This window comes from Lygodium microphyllum, chromosome 4 (assembly GCF_053477565.2).
Source record: "Lygodium microphyllum isolate KBCC chromosome 4, Lygodium_microphyllum_v1.1.10, whole genome shotgun sequence".
Taxonomy (NCBI): domain Eukaryota; kingdom Viridiplantae; phylum Streptophyta; class Polypodiopsida; order Schizaeales; family Lygodiaceae; genus Lygodium; species Lygodium microphyllum.
In genome coordinates this window covers 103,321,923-103,340,793 of record NC_141138.1, presented here as the reverse complement: position 1 = coordinate 103,340,793, position 18,871 = coordinate 103,321,923, and the positions used below count along the sequence as shown (strand labels likewise).

The window sequence follows — 18,871 nt, the reverse complement described above, 5'->3', positions numbered from 1 at the left end:
CCCACTCAGCTTCTCCTTTGGCGGATGCTTCCCGCTATCGACAGTTGATAGGGTCTTTGATTTGGCTTCTCAACACCAGGGTTGATCTATGTTTTGCTGTTGGGCTCTTGGCAGGGTTCATGAGTGAACCTAAGACGGTACATTGGCAGACTGCTCAGAGGATACTTCGGTATCTGAGGGGGACGTCTGATTTGGGGATTCATTACCCCGCAGGGACAGATGGGTCAGATCTTGTACTTGCAGGTTGGAGCGACTCGGATTGGGCCAGAGATCATAGCCTGTTTTCAGGCAGGCAGCAGCTGCACAGTCCAGCTGCACAGTCGGACTGTGCAGTCGGACTGCCACGTGGCAGTCCGACTGCCTGCAACTGTTTTTTATCTGGCTGCGCCCTATTTTGGCGCCCCATTCCAGGCAGATTTTCGCCTATTTATTGCTGACGTTTTCAGCAGTCTGGTATTCATTCTCTGTCGCAGATTACAGACCGGTGCCGTGCAGATCTCTGTCTCTGTTCGCAGATTTCAGACAGCAGACAGTGCAGACTGCAACAGACTTCGAGGTGGACAGCAGGTCGCATCGTCGAGGTGGAGACACGCAGTCTAGCGCACTGCGCCCGTGTATATCTTTGTATTCAGCATTCTTTATACAGCAGATCTTCAGTGTACACTGTCTCTTTCTCTCCCTTCTCTCTCTGCGTTCTCTCTCTCTCAGTCCTACGCTTCCGCACCGCTGCACTCTGACAGGTATTTGGTGCCAGTTGTTGGCTTAAGTCATTCATTTGGCCATAAGTGTCAGTTGGTGACACTAGAAAAGTAACATTTAATGGTACCTAACGCCAATCTGATGGTCAAAGATGGCACAGAGACACTTGGGAATGGAAGTTGCCTAGCCAATTTAATTATTGGCCAGTCAGATTATTTTTCAAGGCACCGAAATAATTATTAGATTAATTTTCAATCTTTAACGATTGAAAATTAATATTTAATTATGAATAATGCTAAAAAAACCATTTGGAAATACTGCCACTTGTCAAAAATGCCCATGCAAGACTGAAAAACGTCTTTAGAGGCTAGAAAGAGACAATTTTTAGTGTATTCAACTTGCAAGAGAGAGAGAGAAGATATTGCTAGTTTGATTTGAAGCCATTGGAGGACCTTCTGAGGCAACCAGGGGCAAGAGAAGACCAATCAACAGCAGGTGATAACATCTATAAGCTGTTGAGACAGGGCAACAGCAGTAAATGACTAATTTTCTTCAATTCTTCACGAGAAAGTCTGAATTTTCTCTCTCCTCAACATTCTCTCTCATCTCCTAGCCTTTCTACAGCCTTGCTCCAAAGATTGCACCATTGAGATCACCAAAGGCTAAGAAATTTCAAATTTCTCTACTATAAACCCTAATCTGCAAAGTAGAAATTAGAGTTTAGCAATAGCGTCGAGAAGTGTGTCAAAAATTGAAAGCTCCAAGACTTGGATTCAACAGGGCTGAAGCTGTTTTTAGCCTATTCAAGTGGAGGGACCAACGAATAATTAAATTTCGGGCATTTTCCATCGAAGCGGGTGAAGGTCAATTGATTGATTGAATCAAGGGGCAAATCAGATTAAAGACTTGCTGGTCATTTTGAACAGCAAGGAGAGTTGGGATACCGAAAGGGATTGGGAGAATCCCATTGTACATCAACTTCTTCTTCAATTAAGTTAAATAAATACCGAAAGGAGCGCCAGTTTTGGAGCCAACAGGGTGTCCAATGTCCAAGATTGTATAGTAAAGTGTACTTTTTAGTTTTGTGAATTTATTAATTGCTGTAAATAGTGCTTAATCAAGTTATTTACCACCCTATCCGAGGAGAAAGCCTGGTTACAACACCGCTTCCATTTCTTGGTCCAGCCGTAAGCAAGAGACGGTGGCAGCTTCCACGGCCGAGGCTGAGTATAGGGCTCTGTTCAATGACACCACCAAGGCCATCTAACTGAGGAGCTTACTGGAGGTACTTCGCTTCCCTTGTGACTCTCCCACCATTGTCTACTACAACAACCAGAGTGCCATTACCCTTGGGACAATCCGATCACCACACCATGGACGTGACATGTGGAGTCCACTTCCACTGTTCCAAAAAGCAGGTTGAGCTAAGCACTATCTGCCTAGAGTTTGTGCCTTCATCAGACAATTTTGCAAACATTTTGACCAAAGCGATCAACCGGCTAGTTCTTCAATACCCTCTACCCATGATCAGCTTGGGTACACCCTCCCCTACTTCTTCAGATTAACAGGGAGAGGGTGCTTTTCTCTTGCTTTCCCTTTCAATTTGAGAGAGGACGCCTACTTCTCTTGATAGTAACCATGATGATGCTTACCATTTAGACATTCATTCGTTCATTTATTCTTTTGTATTGTACTTATGGATATTTGTAACTTCATCCGCACTGTTAGGATGACATGATTGTACAAGGGTACTTCGGCAAGTGAACAATTTCCCTACGAGGGCATAGACATTGTCCAAGTGGCACCCTCGCATTGCATTTTGCGTTAGCATGACATCTTGCATTTCCCTTTGCATTATCCTATCCATTGGTATTCTATTCATGTAAATATGCATCTGTGCACACTTATCTCTTTTTGATCTTTTGGAGTGGTTTGGATCCACCATATTTGTGGCCTTGCACATGGAAGTTCCCAAGGCAATTCTCCCTAGCTTACTTGCTTCACATATTTGCTTTATCCACACCTTCGCCATTTTCCTTCTTCATTGACACCCAATAATGCTAGGGATGGTATGCTTGTTTTGTGAACATCTTGGGTCTGACCATCCCTTATCACTCTCCCGTTTGGGACATGGATACTCAATAGCACGAAAACCGATTTAAAACCCTCACTTAATGCTAACCCTATCAAAACTACAAAGCCCTCCACAAAAAAAAAAAAAAAAAATCCATAGTTGATTCCATCCGCCTTTACAAGACTTGATAGGCCACTGGGCAGCCGACGCATCCTTTGTCGGATGCCTTGGCCTCTTTGGGTGATCACTTGGGCTCCCTTGGTAAAATAACCATCGCCTTTATAGTCTTAGTTTAGTAGGCCATTGGCTAGCCAACGCACACCCTTTGTCCAATACTCTGGCTACTTTGGGGTGGAACACCTTAGGGTAAAAGATAAAGGGGAAAAAAAAGAAAAAAAGGATTTGGCTGGCCTACTTCTCATGGCACCGTTGTTGACTCTGAGAGGGGGTTGTTGAGCTTAAAATGCATTAGCTTCACTTAAACAGTTCCAAAGCATGCTTAATTAAGGAAGAAACCTTGTTTATAGAAAAGAAATGTGTTCCTAGAGTGTGTTTGTATCCCATAAATACAAACCCACTTGGGAGGGCCCAAACTTTCTATAAATAGGTATACTACCCTCCATTCAGCCTTAATCTCGTTTTAGCACGTTTCAGGAGTTTTCGACTTACTACCCACACCCTATTCGCAAAGGACATCGCAATACAAGCTGTCCATTGCAGTCTTCACTCATTTGGCACATGTTTCCAACCCTCCAAAATCATTTTGCTCTTGTTTCCAGCTAGGTGACTATTGTTGTGCACCCATCCAACTGTCTCACAACCTACCACACCAGCATATTGCTGCGTTTACAGACCCCAGCTACCACCCTGCCAGTTCTCTCTTCTCCTAGGTGATCATTGTTGTTTTCTCTCTCCTCCCTACTATCTTTGCAAATCTTCTCTTCTCAGCCTACGTTTACAGCACACTCTCCCTCCAGACTGCCGTCTGTATCACGTCCAGCCACACATAGGCTACGTTTACTCTTGTTTGACACTCAGAGGCTGCCTTGCTGCGATTCGGGATCCATTCAGAATACGACACACTCTCTAGCTCATTAACCCTGCCCTAATCCTTGAGATGCAAGAGTTCGAGGTTCAATATTCATTCACTACATAGTATGTTCGCTACATGAGCCTTGTATATTCAGTAGTCATATCACTTCATTCATTCTCTATGTTCATTGTCTCTGAGTTACCCTAACCCTAACTATGTTCTTCTATCAGTCTGTGCTTTGTCATAAGGTGTTATTTGTGTTTTTGTATTAGGGTATTTCTTCACATACCCTTTACTTTCTGCGTTGCAACCAATGAAAATGCATTTGACAACCTTGTCTTGCAACTTATGTTTTCATGGTTGTGGTACCAAAGCACATGCCAAACAACCAAAGATATAAATGTGTGACACCATTGGCTTCCGGTCATTCCAAGCCTCATAGGGCATGCATTCAGCCAATGCTTTAGTGGGGCTACGATTCAACACATACACTGCACACATAATAGCATCAAGTCAAAACTTCAAGGGCAGCTTATTGTGTGAAAGCATACATGTGACATCTCCATCAAAGTCTGATTCTTTCTTTCAACCACACCATTTTGTTGAGGCGTGTAAGGTGTTGTACATTAATGTTTAATGCCCCTTTCTGCCAAAAAAGAGTTAAACTCTCATGATATGTATTTCCCCCCTCCATTTGTATGGAGCGTAATTAGTTTGCATTTGCTATCATTTCCAGCCAAGGCCAAGAATGTTTTAGAGCATGCAAGCGCATTTGATCTGTGCCTCAAAGCATATGCCCAATAATGATGGCTTATGCCATCAATGAAAGTAATAAAATACAAGTATCCTTCAATGGATTTGACACGCATAGGTCCACAAACATCACTATGCACAAGCTGTAATTTCCAGTCAACACGCAAAGATCCACGTTTGGAAAACAAAGCACAATGCATTTTGCAGAGTACACAACTCTTCCATACATTATGAGTAGGTGCTTTCAACGAAGGGAGATCAAGCATCATTCTTTTGCTTCTCAAGGGAAGCAAACTACCATAATTAAGATGACTTGAATTGAGCACGTCATAACTAGGTATCCTCTAGAATGATAGCATCAATCAATAATGCATCCTCTAATGCTCTCCTCTCATATAACTCAAGCTAATATATGCCATGCTATAATGTGCCTATAACAATGTGTCACATGGACATGAAATTTTATTGCTTTGCTTAGGATTTAATTAAAAATTAATCAAATGTGCTACTTTGACTTGCACATGTGAGATACAAGTTAATTATTTCACAATGTGGGACCCAAAACCCAAGATATTTACCCAACATCTTTAATAAGCAAGTCAAGGCAATGGGATGCACATGGAGTCCATAGTATGCTAGGAAACTCCTCCTCAAGCATATGTCCCATAGACACACAATTGCTTCCATTATCTATCACCACCTACACTACATTTTGGACTCCTATGTCCATGACAACCTATCGCTTCCAAGGTTGATGTGTACATATTGTACGTAATGTATGGTATGTATTTGTACGTTGTTCCGTACATATAAAAATTTTGTGTATGTAAAAATACGTACCATTGTATAAAATATCAATCTATATGGCATTTCATATCAAAATAAACATAAAAATATCCAAATACATTTTAAATTGTGAGAGAGGCCTACAAGACAATCTAATAAGGTCTTTGCTAATACGCATTTGATTAGTAATCACAAAACCCTTGCCACACGTTGTAAAACTTGTTACTTCAGAAATCAAACATCAAATACCAAAACCAATTTTCAATCAGAGATCAATCTTCAATCACCAATCACCACTCTTAGCTCTATATAAACTGATGAATCAATGTTTACACAACAAAAGTCTCGACTCTCATCCATGTTACAAGGCTGCATATGCATCAAAACAAACTGAATACAATGCACATACTACATAGCAAGCTACAACACTACATCATAGAAATGTTCTCAAGGCTAGTCCAAAGTCTAGACTCCACAATGAAACGTGATCTAAGAGTCAAAGCTCCTCATTAAATGATGATGATGACGATGCACCAGAAAAGAGCAAGTCCCCATCTGTCAGGACATTGCCCTTGTCGTCATCCTCAAGCTCTGCCATCACGGGCACATGTGATGATGTGAAAGATGTATCATGAGATCCATGTGCTACATCATCATCTCCTGGCTCTCTCTGAGTATGAATGAGAATGACAGCCTCATTCGCCCGAATCCGTTGCGTACGAACAGGCAGCTTCCCCCGACGAATGCTCCTCCGTCTAGCGCTCTCTGAATTTGCAACCTCCTCACGCAAAGGTATCACCAAAGCCCGTGCATGTGACCTCGTGACACAGCGATCGATACTCTCCAACTCTCTACGAAGGAGTCATATAATATCTACCTGCTCGTCTCTGACATGCTGCTTCACATTGTCCTCAGTAGAGGCTAGCACCATCTTCACACAGGTCAGATCTGCCTGTGGAAAAGCAAAATCTGACAAGTCAAAACCACAAGAAATGACTTAATTATATTGAAATGTGTCAAAAGACGTACGACATCGAACAATTAAATATACCTGCTTGGGTATCCCCAAAGCATGATAATCTCGCACGAGCTTCATGTTAGCTCGGCAATACACTAATCGCTCCAGGTGAGCGGTACTAAGTCAATTGCGGATCTTCATGTGAACCAATGAGTAGGCGCTCCAATTGCGCTCACAAGCACCAGTAGAACAATCCTATGATCACGAATCACGATACGATTTTGGAGTCAAAACCCTTAATGAATTAAACTTTAAAGATGGATGCAATTGTGAAAGAGTCAAGAGTACCTGCGAGAGGATTCAAGAGAGTAAGATGAGTCAGCTTTGGAAGACCTTGTCTTCCATAGCTCTGCCACCACGTGAGGAAATTTCGTCGCCTCCTCTCTCAAAACCACCGCTCTAGCAAAGGATGGTCCTAGATTGTTCATAAAACTCACCATCTCTGCATCAACCTCAAGTTGCTCATCCTCATCATACATTATGTTGATGTACTAGTCTTTCTATGTAAGCAAAGTGCTCTCACTAACCAGCTATGGCTTCTTGTAGAAGGGATGAAGCAATGTAGCCATCCCATGAATGGGATGGCTCATAAGCGTCCATCGCCGCTCTACAATAGCCAGGATGTCACCCCGGCTACAAATTGACAAGCCAACATTCCAATAGTCATTATACAATATAACTTTAAACATATTGTTGCAATGTGCATATTATTTACACCGTTTATCGAATAGTCGCAATTGATTCGCAATCCAAAGGAGGACATGGATAGGCTGCGATGCCACTGTCAAGCTCTCTACCTCTGTCCAAAAGGCCTCGTCAAGGACTTTCCGCTAAATGTATCTAGTGGCCTCTGTCTACGCATGGTGCATAAACCTCCATTTCGGGTCAACCACAGTCTGTAGTATTGGGTCCTGCAATCTAAAAAGCCTCTGCAAGACCAAGAACATATAAGAAAACCTGGTCTTCGAGGGTCGTACCATATCAAGTGCACTATGGCTCCTAAAGATGGCAAAAGCCTAATGTTTTTTTCGGAAAAATGTAGTAATCTTCATGGCATCTGCAACATGAGGTTGCACCCATGGCAACTTTCCAATATCCTCCATCAGCGGGTCCAAGCAATGTGCAGCACAAGGGAGTCCAAGCAATGCGAGGAAACTCTGCCTCGACCAATTCACCCATATGCATCCAATTTAAAGCATTGTTTGTCACCACTTGGACCACATTCTCTGGCCCAACATCCAAAATCGCATGTCTGATGTGGTGATAAATAAACTCAGCACTGATGGATTCTCCTGCCTTTCTTGCATCCACAGCCCGCAAGAAGTATGTGCCAAGACATGAGGACACCAAAATATTAATAATGTGCCGTCTACGCATATCACTCCAACCATCAGATATGATGGTGCACCCAAAAGACTGCCATCCTGCCTTGACAAGAACCAATGCCTTGTTTATCAAGACTTTCTACTCTTAAAGCATCGTGGTACACATTTTGTTATACTCCACCCCGGACCATGAGTCTGTGTAGTCAACCTCTGCTATGGCCCTCACCATTCTCTTCCATTGATCAGTCCTCTCAGTACATTGAAGGAGATGTTGCACTCCACAAGAGTACGAGCAATCTTCATCTCAACCACTTTTTGTCTCTCTTTCACCCACGAAAGAGGAGACACACATGAAGGCAAGGTACTTTGTCTCAGCACATGTGCATCATCATCCTCATCAACCTCCTGCATGACACCGACCCTCTTTCTGCCCCCTGTAGGCTGGCTATCCTCTGTGGAAGAATCACTCATCTCCCCCACAAGCGCATCATGAAGTGCATCTTGAGTGTGTTGGCTTCCCCTTACCTTCTTTGAACCCTTTGCTGTTGATGAATTCTCAGCAATGAGCTTGTCTTTGATATCCTGCGGCACTTGCTTGCACCCACCATAATTGCCCGTGGTGCCAATACGTGTCAAGTGTATCACGACACAAGAAATTGTGCTCGTGAGCTCGAAGTTGCAATACTTGCACTGCCATCTACGCGTGCCAGAACCAGCTTGGGTCGACGTATTAATAACATAGATGACATTGGTGTGCTCCTGCCAGTAGGGGTTACATGGCTTCGGCATATTGGATCCTGGAAGCTGTGTGACACAAAGAAAGAGAGAGACAGAGCTTAGAGCATACTCCAAAGGAAGAAAGAGAGAGAGAAAGAAAGAGAGAGAGAGAGAGAGGGAGAGGGACTTGGGAGGCTTCGGCCAAGGAATGTACTTTTGAGTGGCTCCTAAGAGTTTCTAGTCTGCGCATCACCCTTTAGCATGGTGGAGATGGCATCTAGGTTGACTAGTGTGGTCTTCTATGTATCCATCTCTACTCTTATTGCTTCTACTCGATTGCCCAAGAAGATTAAACCGTTGCCCTAGTCTTCTATGACCTATGCATTGTGCATCCAGAGCCGGCCCAACAGGATGCCATAGTCCACTCCCTTCATGGCTATAAGGTCAATCAAGAACTAGATACCTACAATCTTCAATGGCCAGTTCTTTAACACTCCAGATGGCTGCATTTTCGTTCCATTGCTAGGGTGACATTGAATCTAGCATTCTCAACATGCGAGCTATCCCAAGCATGGAGTATTGCGAGAGAGAGAGACGAGATTCATCATGTAGTACATTGGCTAATCGCGGTTGAGAGAGAGAGAGAGAGAGAGCGTACAGTACGAGACACAGATGCATCATGAGGGACCAAGGCCATGAGCGAGAGAGAGCGTGAGAATTACCTAGTTGCAATGTGCACAGTGTGCAGAGACAGAGCGAAACAGAGCACTACAAGCAAAATTCCGAAATAAGCCAAAATTCATATGTTGAAGGTCAAAAAGGGGTTTTCAAAAAAAATAAATGTACGGATCGATTCGTATACATAGGAATCTATACAATACGATCCGTACGTACATACGGCTGCAACCTTGGTCGCATGTGCTCCCAAATGAAAGCTCCTACGGCATCGATGGCCTTAATGAACATGGTGCATTTTCACAAAGACACTAAAACATTGTAAACATTCCTTCAACGCATATTCGACCATCCATCGCATAATATTATGCATCTATATTTTGCCCATGCCTTCTTTAAGAGCTCCAATTAAGCCTCTATGGATGCTTTCTCCTTTCGAAGATACCGTGTGCGTAATGCATCTATGGATGGACCTTCCCACTCAAAACCATTCCGGCTCACTGCCCTGACTACCTTTTTCCATTGATGTGTGGTGGCCACATTGAAAGGGATAGCACGCCAAATAAATAAGTGTGTGAGTTCCCTAGTTGTCTCCACAATTGCCTGCCTCTAAAGTCTTGCATGGACACTTGCACCATGCAAGGGGTCCTTTTGCCCACCACCACTAGAAGATGGCGATGGGGTCCTTTTTGCACTTCAACACGATACAGATATGGATGCACTTCTTTTTAATGAGCCACTAGTACCACTAATTTGGCTAGCGCCACTAGGCCCACTAGCCTCTCCTTACCCCACTTGTGCTTCATTAGCCTGATGTGGTGTTGGATGAGAGGATTCATCCTCTTCTAGCTCAATACCCATACACTTTCATCGCCAAATATGGAGGCTTACTATTACTTCTATCGGCACATTTGCACAAGGCTCAATGTCTTTGTTGGGAACACATGACAAGCGATCTTTCATACACGTTCTACTTCTCGATTTCTCCAATCCACAATAGTTGCACCACCACTTCTTTGATCCGTCGGAGCCCGCATATCCCTTGATTGGAGTGATGTGCCTCCAATATGGATCCCGCGCCATGATTAGGTAATGGGAAATTGGAATTTGGAAAGAGGATAAGAACAACAACAACAACAACAGGAGAAGGAGAAGGAACTTGCAAGAGGTAGAGAGCTAGACTGCAAGAGACGAAGTTCAAACATGTCAAAGAATGCCATGCAAAAATGCGAAACAAAGGCCGTTTTTTCCTTGGATAACCCGCTTTTCATTTTTGCCACACAATGCCAAAACAGTGTTTCACCATTTCTGTTTCGAGCTGCAACGGTCGTCCTGTTTCAGCAGCCCCAAAACGTCGTTTCGAGTACTATGGGTGTCAAAAGACGACGTACCAACGAGACAGTAGGGTTTGCGGGAAGGAACACGGAGTGAACTCGGTAAACACTGAGAAGAGAAGAGAAGAGAGAAAAAACTCTGATGAATGGAATGAATGAAGATCTGAATCACGGAGTGCCAAAGCACAAGAAAGATGATGAAGACAGCCACGAACCACAAACCGCAATGTCCTCCTAAAGGGGTGTCAGGGTATTGGAGAGGCTGAAGAGAAGAGGTGACAGACTGAATGAATCAACCATATCTAATGAGTGACAGAGGCAGCCTATAAATAGGCAAGAGACTATCTACGGTGGCGTCTGAAGGGAGGATATCAACTATCTAGGCTGGCAACACACTATGGGCGCCTAGTCCCTTTTTAGGGCTGTCCACTATGAAACCCTAAACGCATAACGCGAAATCCTAAACACAAAACTGCAGGTGAAGGGTTTCTCAACACCCCCTCTCAAGCCCAAAAAAGGAAACAAGAGAAGAGTGAGGTAGAGATGGAATGCTACATGCTAAAGAATGCTCATGCAGCAAGTGCCACTTGGACAGTGTCCCTCGTGGGAAAATTGTTCACTTATCCAAGCACCCTAGTACAAAGATGATAAAATCATGCAATGCATAGGAAGAATGTTGGACTTCGTGTGGTACCGAGAACCATAAGGATATGCCCGTACTCAATCTTAGGCTCCATACTGACCAAGGGACAAAGAAGATCCACCCTAGAAGCTCAGAATACCACTTAAAAGGAGACCTTTGAAGATAGTCACGAGACTGGATGAGATGTAGAACCCAAAACTCAACCTCGAGAGAGAACCCACTAGCTCACTCCATACTGGAAGGAAAACGAAGGCCTAGCCACCAAGTCACAACTGAAGACCCAAGGGCCCCGATCTAGGTAGATCCTCTAGATCCTAGGTATGAGTTGAGAGAATATGATTGCTCAAAGGAGAGTCATTCCTCGAAAGTGAAAGGTGGGGGTGTGTGACGAACTTCATGGCACATAGGGTCCCTCTGTGAATCGGAAGGGGTAGAAGTAGGAGCCCCTCTAAAGCCGAAGAACTGGAAGCCCCCTCTAAGGGCGAAGTAAGAAAATCCCCCTCTAAATCCCAGTCTAAGAGAGAAAGGGAATCCAACCAATCATGGCTCACGGACTGCAAAGCATCTGATGACGAAGAAAGTGCCACCAGCCGTGCCAAAGAAGGTATCTAGGACTCAAAAGAAGCCGGAAAGCACCCAAAAGTGGCCTCTCAAACCTGAGTGGAAGAGGGTGGGGAAGAAGAAGGCGCATGATGAGCAAAGGGTGGGGAACAGTCGCGCATGCTCAAGAGAGTGGACTATGAAGGAGATGTGGGCCGTGGAAGCCGTTGTACCCGGAAGTGGGTGGGGGAAACCTACATGCAGTGGGGTGGTCTCCAAGAAGACTTATTGCCTCGTAAGGTCTTCGACCTTTGTCTACTCCAAAGGACTTAGTGTGCGTCAGTTGTGGCTTATTACCTTGAGCATAATACTCCTATAGCCGATGTAAAACAATCTTTGTGGTCCAGAAAGAAGAGGTGGCACAAGAAGTTCCTGGTGGAGGACGCATATACTCTGGAGGGGTGGGGAGCAAAGGTCAATGTCCACAATCATCGGTGGAATGACCGTTCTTGCCGCAGTAGGAACACCCAGTAGACTGGTCATCTGTTGGTAAAGAAGCCATGGGTACCAATGTGCCCTGTTGAAGAAGGAAGAGGGGAGCCACAAACCATGAACTACAATGTCCGCCTCAAGGGTTGGGAGGGCAATGAAAGGGCTAGAAGTAAGTTGTTAGCTGTAGGAGGGTGCTGCCAATTGCAAGGAGGAGCTGCCAGCTGCAAATGCAAATTGCAGTAGACCAGGAGGAGCCGCCAACAAATAGGGAGGACCCACCAGTAGTCAGGGATGAGCCACCAGCAATCAGGGAACAACCGCCAGTAGACTGGTTGAGCAAAGAACAACCACCAGCAAATGGGCTGAGCCGCTATCAGCAAGGAGGAACCGCCAACAGCAGCAGAGAACAGCCACCAGTAGACTAGGAGGTGTAGGCAGCAGAAGCAGCCTTGAACGCAGGATGGAAAATAACAAACGCAGGAGAGAGCAGCCACCAGTTAGGATGTTGATGCAGCGCAACAAGAAGAGAAGTGGATGTCAAATCCGCCACCAGTCTTTGCATTCACTGGAGTGGAGGATCTTTGCCACTGTTTGAGCAAATCTCGCTCTAATACCATGTCAAAAGTCAACGTACTAGCGAGACAATAGGTTTTGCGAGGAGAAACACGGAGTGAAGTCAGTAAACACTTAGAAGAGAAGAGAAAATAGAAGAAACTCTGATGAATGGAATGAATGAAGATCTAAATCATGGAGTGCCAAAGCACAAGAAAGATGATGAAGACAGCCACGAACCATGAACTGCAATGTCCTCTTGAAGGGGTGTGAGGGTAAAGGAGAGGCTGGAGACAAGAGGTGACAGACTCAATGAATCAGCCGTATCTAATGAGTGACAAAGGCAGTCTATAAATAGGCAAGAGACTATCTAGGGTATTGCCCGGAGGGAGGGCATCAGCTGTCTAGGGTGGCGCCACATTGTGGGCACCTAGTCCCTTTTGGGGGCTGTCCACTGTGAAATCCTAAATGCAAAACGTGAAACGCTAAACCCAAAACACAAAACACAAAACTGTGGGTGAAGGGTTTCTCAACAACGAGGATATGAGAGAATGTTGTAGAGAGAGAAATTCTAGAGTTTCATCGCAAGAAATGCTGAAAAACTACTACTGCCTTGCTCAAACAACCATGAAAGCTATCACCTATAGCTTAGGACCACCAAAAAGACAATTGCCCCCTCCTGTATGTTGTCATCTGCACCAAAAGAACCTTGGGCTGGTGTAACTTGCTCCAAGAGGGCTCCAAATTGTTGTCACTTGCTGTAGAACTGGTCCATGGTGGCTCAAAATCACATTAGCAATCTCTCCTTGCTCTCTAATAGCCTTCTTCTCTCTCACTATGATTGGAATAGACTCCCACCAACCCCTAAAAACGTTTTTTGCACTTGTATGGGCAAGTTTTGCTAAGTGTCAACCTTCTAATCACATTTTCTAGCATTATCCGGCTTATTAAATTAATTTTCAAGATATTAATTCAATAATTATTTTACAAATTTTAATTCCACCCGCCAATAATTAAATTGACTAGGCCAATTTGTCTTCCAAGTATCCTTAAGGAATTATTGACCCTTAGACTAACATTAATTAATTAACTAATGCTTAGTGGCAAATAAATTGGTCTAGGCCCAAATCTAACATCAAGTACCACCTAGTACCTATCAAGCATAACTTATTATCACTTTTGCCTCTGATACCTACTATAACCTTGGGGTCCTTGGCCTATTACCATGAAATAACAGCCATGTGTATCACATGTGCTAAACCACCTTGCATATTTGATTAATTTCTTGATCAAATGTTATTGGCAAGATTAAAGCATCTCAAATGTTCACGTTCCCGTGACACCAATTCCCAAGCAAAACGAGGGGCGAATTGGGTTGAAAGCTTGCTGGTCACTTTTGACAACAAGAGATACTGGAATAACAAAAGAGATCAAAGAATCTTAATCCTACTCCATCCATTTGCAATAAAAGCTAAAGAAATACTGTAAGGGCCGCCAATTTGGGCTAACAAGCTGTCCATTGTCCAAGATGACAATGGTAATGTCTACATTTCAATGTATGTGCATTAATTATTTGTTGTAATTAGTTTTAAATCAAGTTAGTACCACCTGATCCAAGGAGAAAAGTTGGTTTCACAACGAGAGCACCTGTGTCACTACAATCAAAGACATTGCATCGATCCATGTCGAATCTAACCATAAAACCAACACATGCAATGGCTAAAACTAAAAGCAAGTTTTTCTAAATGCCACAAGCACATCCCAAACCTTTGGAACATGATAATTTTCCCATCCACTACAACAATGTGAATTTGTCCAATGCCTTGCATTGCATAAGAAGCATTATTTGCATATACAACCGATCCCCCTTTTGGACATTTGCACATGATACAAACGAGTCACCAAAGGATGTTATGTGCTTGGAGAAACCACTATAAAAATACCATGTATTGCTATTTTCAGCCTCTAATAAGCCATGTGCATAAGGAAGAGGATCATACAAACAACGCACAACAAAAGACTCGCCAATGTGCAGTCTTGCTAAACGTGTTGTTGCATCCTTTGCACTTGCTGAATTTTCAGAAACAATCATGCCAAGTTGCATCTTTTTTTCACTAGCAATCCAGTTTCTGCATTCCTCAATGGCATGCCCCTTTTTCCTATAATAATTATATCAATTTTTTCTTAGCACACTCACCCTCCGTGCTGAAGAATCCGTGGAAGAGCCTGATTTGCCTTTGCCCTTTGAGTTGGATGGCTGCCATGACTTTATGTTGTTCTTGTGGCTTGCGACAAATGCTTGATTTTCCATACTTATATTGAAGCAATTCTCCCATGATTGCTATTCTTGCAATAACAATGAAACCAATGCATCAAACACGTATGCATTAGAATCTCCTACAAGCAAGCAAAGTGTAGTAGCAAGACTCAAATTGGCCAACCAAGACTGTAGAAACAAGAGACGCATCAAGCATAATCTCATCAATATTTGCAAGCTACTCTGGTATATCCTTTACACATGTAATGTAGCCATCTACCAAATCACCCTCTATAATGTGCTCCATCTCAAGTTGTTTACGCAAACACACTACACAAGCCTCATTGTACACGTGATACAATAAAGCAAGTTTATCCCAATCATCCTTAGTCGATGTGCATAACTGAACATGCAAAATGAACTCTCTTACACAACAATGCAATCAAAGTATATGCTTAGGCATCACTCCCATCCCATTTCAACTCATCAGCGGTGGGATGTGCAACAACACGTAAAATAGAAGATCCACTTGTGGCAGTCGATGAACTGGATGAATCCGTAACATTTTATGCAACACCAAGTACGCCCACATCGGAGAAGTTATGCCATCCAATTTGCCAAAGTCCCTAAACATATTTAACAAGTCGTTTTGGCCCACCATTTCTTGCTGTGTACAACTGAATTTTCACAATAGTGGTTGCCAAATGTGAATGTGTAAAAAACTCCTATCCGTCGCGTCGTGTAAACTACCCCTGCCCCTGACTATTCCGTCGCGCCACCGCCCGCCTAATCCATCGCACCCGCCCCCCATCGCCATCACCAAGGCTCCCCCTACCTACGGCCCGTTGCCTAGCCGACAGCCCAGTGACACCTGCCCTGTCCGCCACCCCCTGCCTACGTCCCCACCTACGGCCTGTTGCACCCGTTCTATTGTCTCCCCTTCCCCCCCCCCCCCCCCCCGATGGCGTCCTACCCCCCCAGGCAAAGCCTACGCCAAAACCCCCCCGCATTGCCTCTGCCTCCTCCGCCCTGTAGCCCACGGCCCCATATGGCAAACCCACCACCCGTGCTCCCCCCCCCCCTCCTCACCACCGCCCCCCCCCCCCCCAGTTGCTCCCTTCCTCTGCAACAACTTTCCCCCCACCGGTAGCAAAGCAACGTGATAGGTAGGTTTTCAGCAAGGACACGCAATGGAAACCTCTGGTTAGACGCCGGTGCATTTTGCAAGTGCCCACAAGCCAAGCACCTTGCGCATCGTCCTCTCTCAGGAACAGCTCTTGGTCATCCGTGCCACAGAGCTGGAGTTGAAAGAAACAATGATCTTTGGTCAGGTCGTAGGACACTCCCCATTGAGGGCCCAGCATTGGTCAAGTCGTAAGACACTCCCCACTAAGGGCCCAGCTTCGGGATTGGCTTCACTCCACGTTGCGCATTGGCACGATGCAAATCGCAGAGGCAATCTTCAAGGGACAAGGGATCTTCATGGTTAGACTCACCTCTGCGGACGCAGCTCGTGAGCTACTGGATAGCTCACCCTATGTCTCCACGAAGGGGGTCATCTACATGGTTCCCTGGTACAGCAGCTTCACAGTGGAGACATTTGCGCTCCATAACAAGTTTCTTCGACATCCAGTCATTTTACTTTTTCCTGGACTAGCAATAGAGTATCGCCAACTAGTGGAGGACTTTGGATGGCTCTTTGGCACAGTTCTTTCTGCCTCCTTCACGGAGGCAGTGACAGTTGCAGGAGTCCCAAACGTACGATTGGCCGTGAAAGATACAAGAAGTATACCAAAGTTCCTGGAGATTGAGGCAGGAGGTCACTCCTTTAGGCAACAAGTCATCGTGACTAGGCAACCACAATAGTGCCTACAATGCCATGACTTTGGGCATCATGCAGTAGATTGCATGCGCTTCAAAGCCAAGGCGGCTCTGCCGACACGCCCGCAAGTGGACATTGACGGTTTTACACAGGTCCAGAGACGACAGAGAGGGAGACAGCACGAGGGGGCCACAATCAGCCCCCCGAACAACCACGGCAGCAGGGAGCAGGTGGGTGAGCGACGGCCCCCCGGCAAAGCACCCTAAAGCCCGCCCCACTTGACAGGATCACAGTCCCCCACATCCACCACCCACGCCACAAGCTACCTCATCCAAGATCCCACAACCCCCACACTCATCCCCCCCTTCCCACGGATCCCCCACTAACCCTAGCCCACAGCCCCCTCCTTCCAAGGCCACCGATCCCCCCCACACCTACCACGTACCTCCAACCACCCCACCATCCCTCGATCTTCCTCCTCCCCACCACCTCCCCTGCAAATCAACCCCCCTGATCCGCACCCGGTACAAGTGACCCCCCCTGCCCATCCCTCCTCTTCCCACAGTAGGTGATGAGCCACATACACCTACATCCTCCTCTCACCAGCAACCTTGCCCTCCCCCCCCCCCCACACAGCCACCAGCTCATCTCTCCCGATTGCCCGTCACACTTTCTCAAGACAGACGCAGTTGTTACCACAGGAGTTTTTTCGCACTAGTCCGTGGTCCTACCTGAGAGTTGTGGAGCGCGGAGAGTTCCCACTACCTCTAGAGGTGGAGATCTTCGTGGTACATAAGTCAAGGAGTAGCAAGGTCCATCTATTAGCACCACCAAATGGACCAAACTATGCCTTCTACCTTCAAACCTCTCACTCAGGGGACTGGACAATGACACAAATACAGGAGGAGGCGAAGAGTCAAGTGGCAAAACACATCTCCCAATGGATGGGAGAAGGAGAACTAGCACTATTTCCATAGCAGTGGCCAGGTTGCATGATGGACATTAACTGGTGGGCTAGTGCCGAGGTCCCACACTTGAGCATTATCTTTCGAGCCCCTCCACAGTGGAGAGCACCGATGGATGTGATCGAGTGGCCCCTGGCACAGGCTGCACGTTTCTACCAGAGTATAGAGTCACAACTCTCAGCCTAGCCGATAGATGCCCTGGAGGTACCACCTAGAGCATCTATCACCCCCATGGTCTGCCCAAGGGGCACCATATCTCTTCCTTTTCATCAACAGCTTCCACACCGAACAGATGCATGTTCGATCGATCACTGGTTTTCCTATAAGCTTACATCTTACATCTTGGAATGTGAATAGTCTCCACTACACTAGGGCACATGGTTACAGGAAGTTGATTGTTGGGCAAAGATTTGTAGCCGGCCCTTGCTGGACGGATCGACATCCTACTTCTGCAGAAGCACAAGCTCACCTCCGCCCAGGCCCATCGAGTAGGGAAGGTACTTCCAGGAAATTCACACACTTACTAGGAGTACGCAATCAGTGCCCACGACAGGAGTGGAGGCATATGCACCTCTATTGGCCCGAGCCTTACCACCTATGTACGTGATCATGGAGCAATTGTGGCTGGGAGGGTTCTATGGATCAGTTGTATATTGGGGACTTGTGCCTCAAAGTCCTCAATATCTATGCTCCTACGGAGGTTAGGGCACGCAGCAAGTTCAGGGTGGAGATCGCAACAGGACTCCCAGAGGTGGACTCCTGGATTGTTGGAGGAGACTTCAACAACCTAGAGGCCCTAGAGGACCAGCTAAGCAAAGGCAGAAACTACTAGGGCATGGCAGGGGAGGAGCAGGAGGCATGGGAGATTTTCCTCCTCGCAATAGGAGCACCCGATGCCTGGAGAGACCCAGCTTTCCACAGAAGAGAGAGGTCGATGGACTTCTCTTGGGGATACAAGCGGCTCGGTGGAGTTTTCTTGGAGCGACTGGACAAGTTCTATGTGGGAGAGTGGGGGTGTTCTCGCGAAAGCCAGATAGGGCAGTTGGTCAGCACCACTCACCCGGTCCTCCTGACACTTGATCCCCCAGTCTCAACCCTGGATTCACGATCCTATTGGATCCCTAACTCAATCAATAGGAGGGACGAGGTGAAGAGGCAGATTGAGCAGCTCTGGACTAGCGAGTGG

At 45.6% G+C, this 18,871-nt stretch overlaps 1 protein-coding gene and 1 pseudogene across 3 annotated transcripts in view; both read right to left on the bottom strand.

Moving 5' to 3' along the window:
• Window positions 1-18,871, bottom strand: part of LOC148037411 (uncharacterized) — a 99,891-nt gene that overhangs the window by 28,122 nt on the left and 52,898 nt on the right. The gene's annotated exons all lie outside the window — the stretch shown is intronic.
• Window positions 5,842-8,477, bottom strand: LOC148037413 (uncharacterized; annotated as a pseudogene).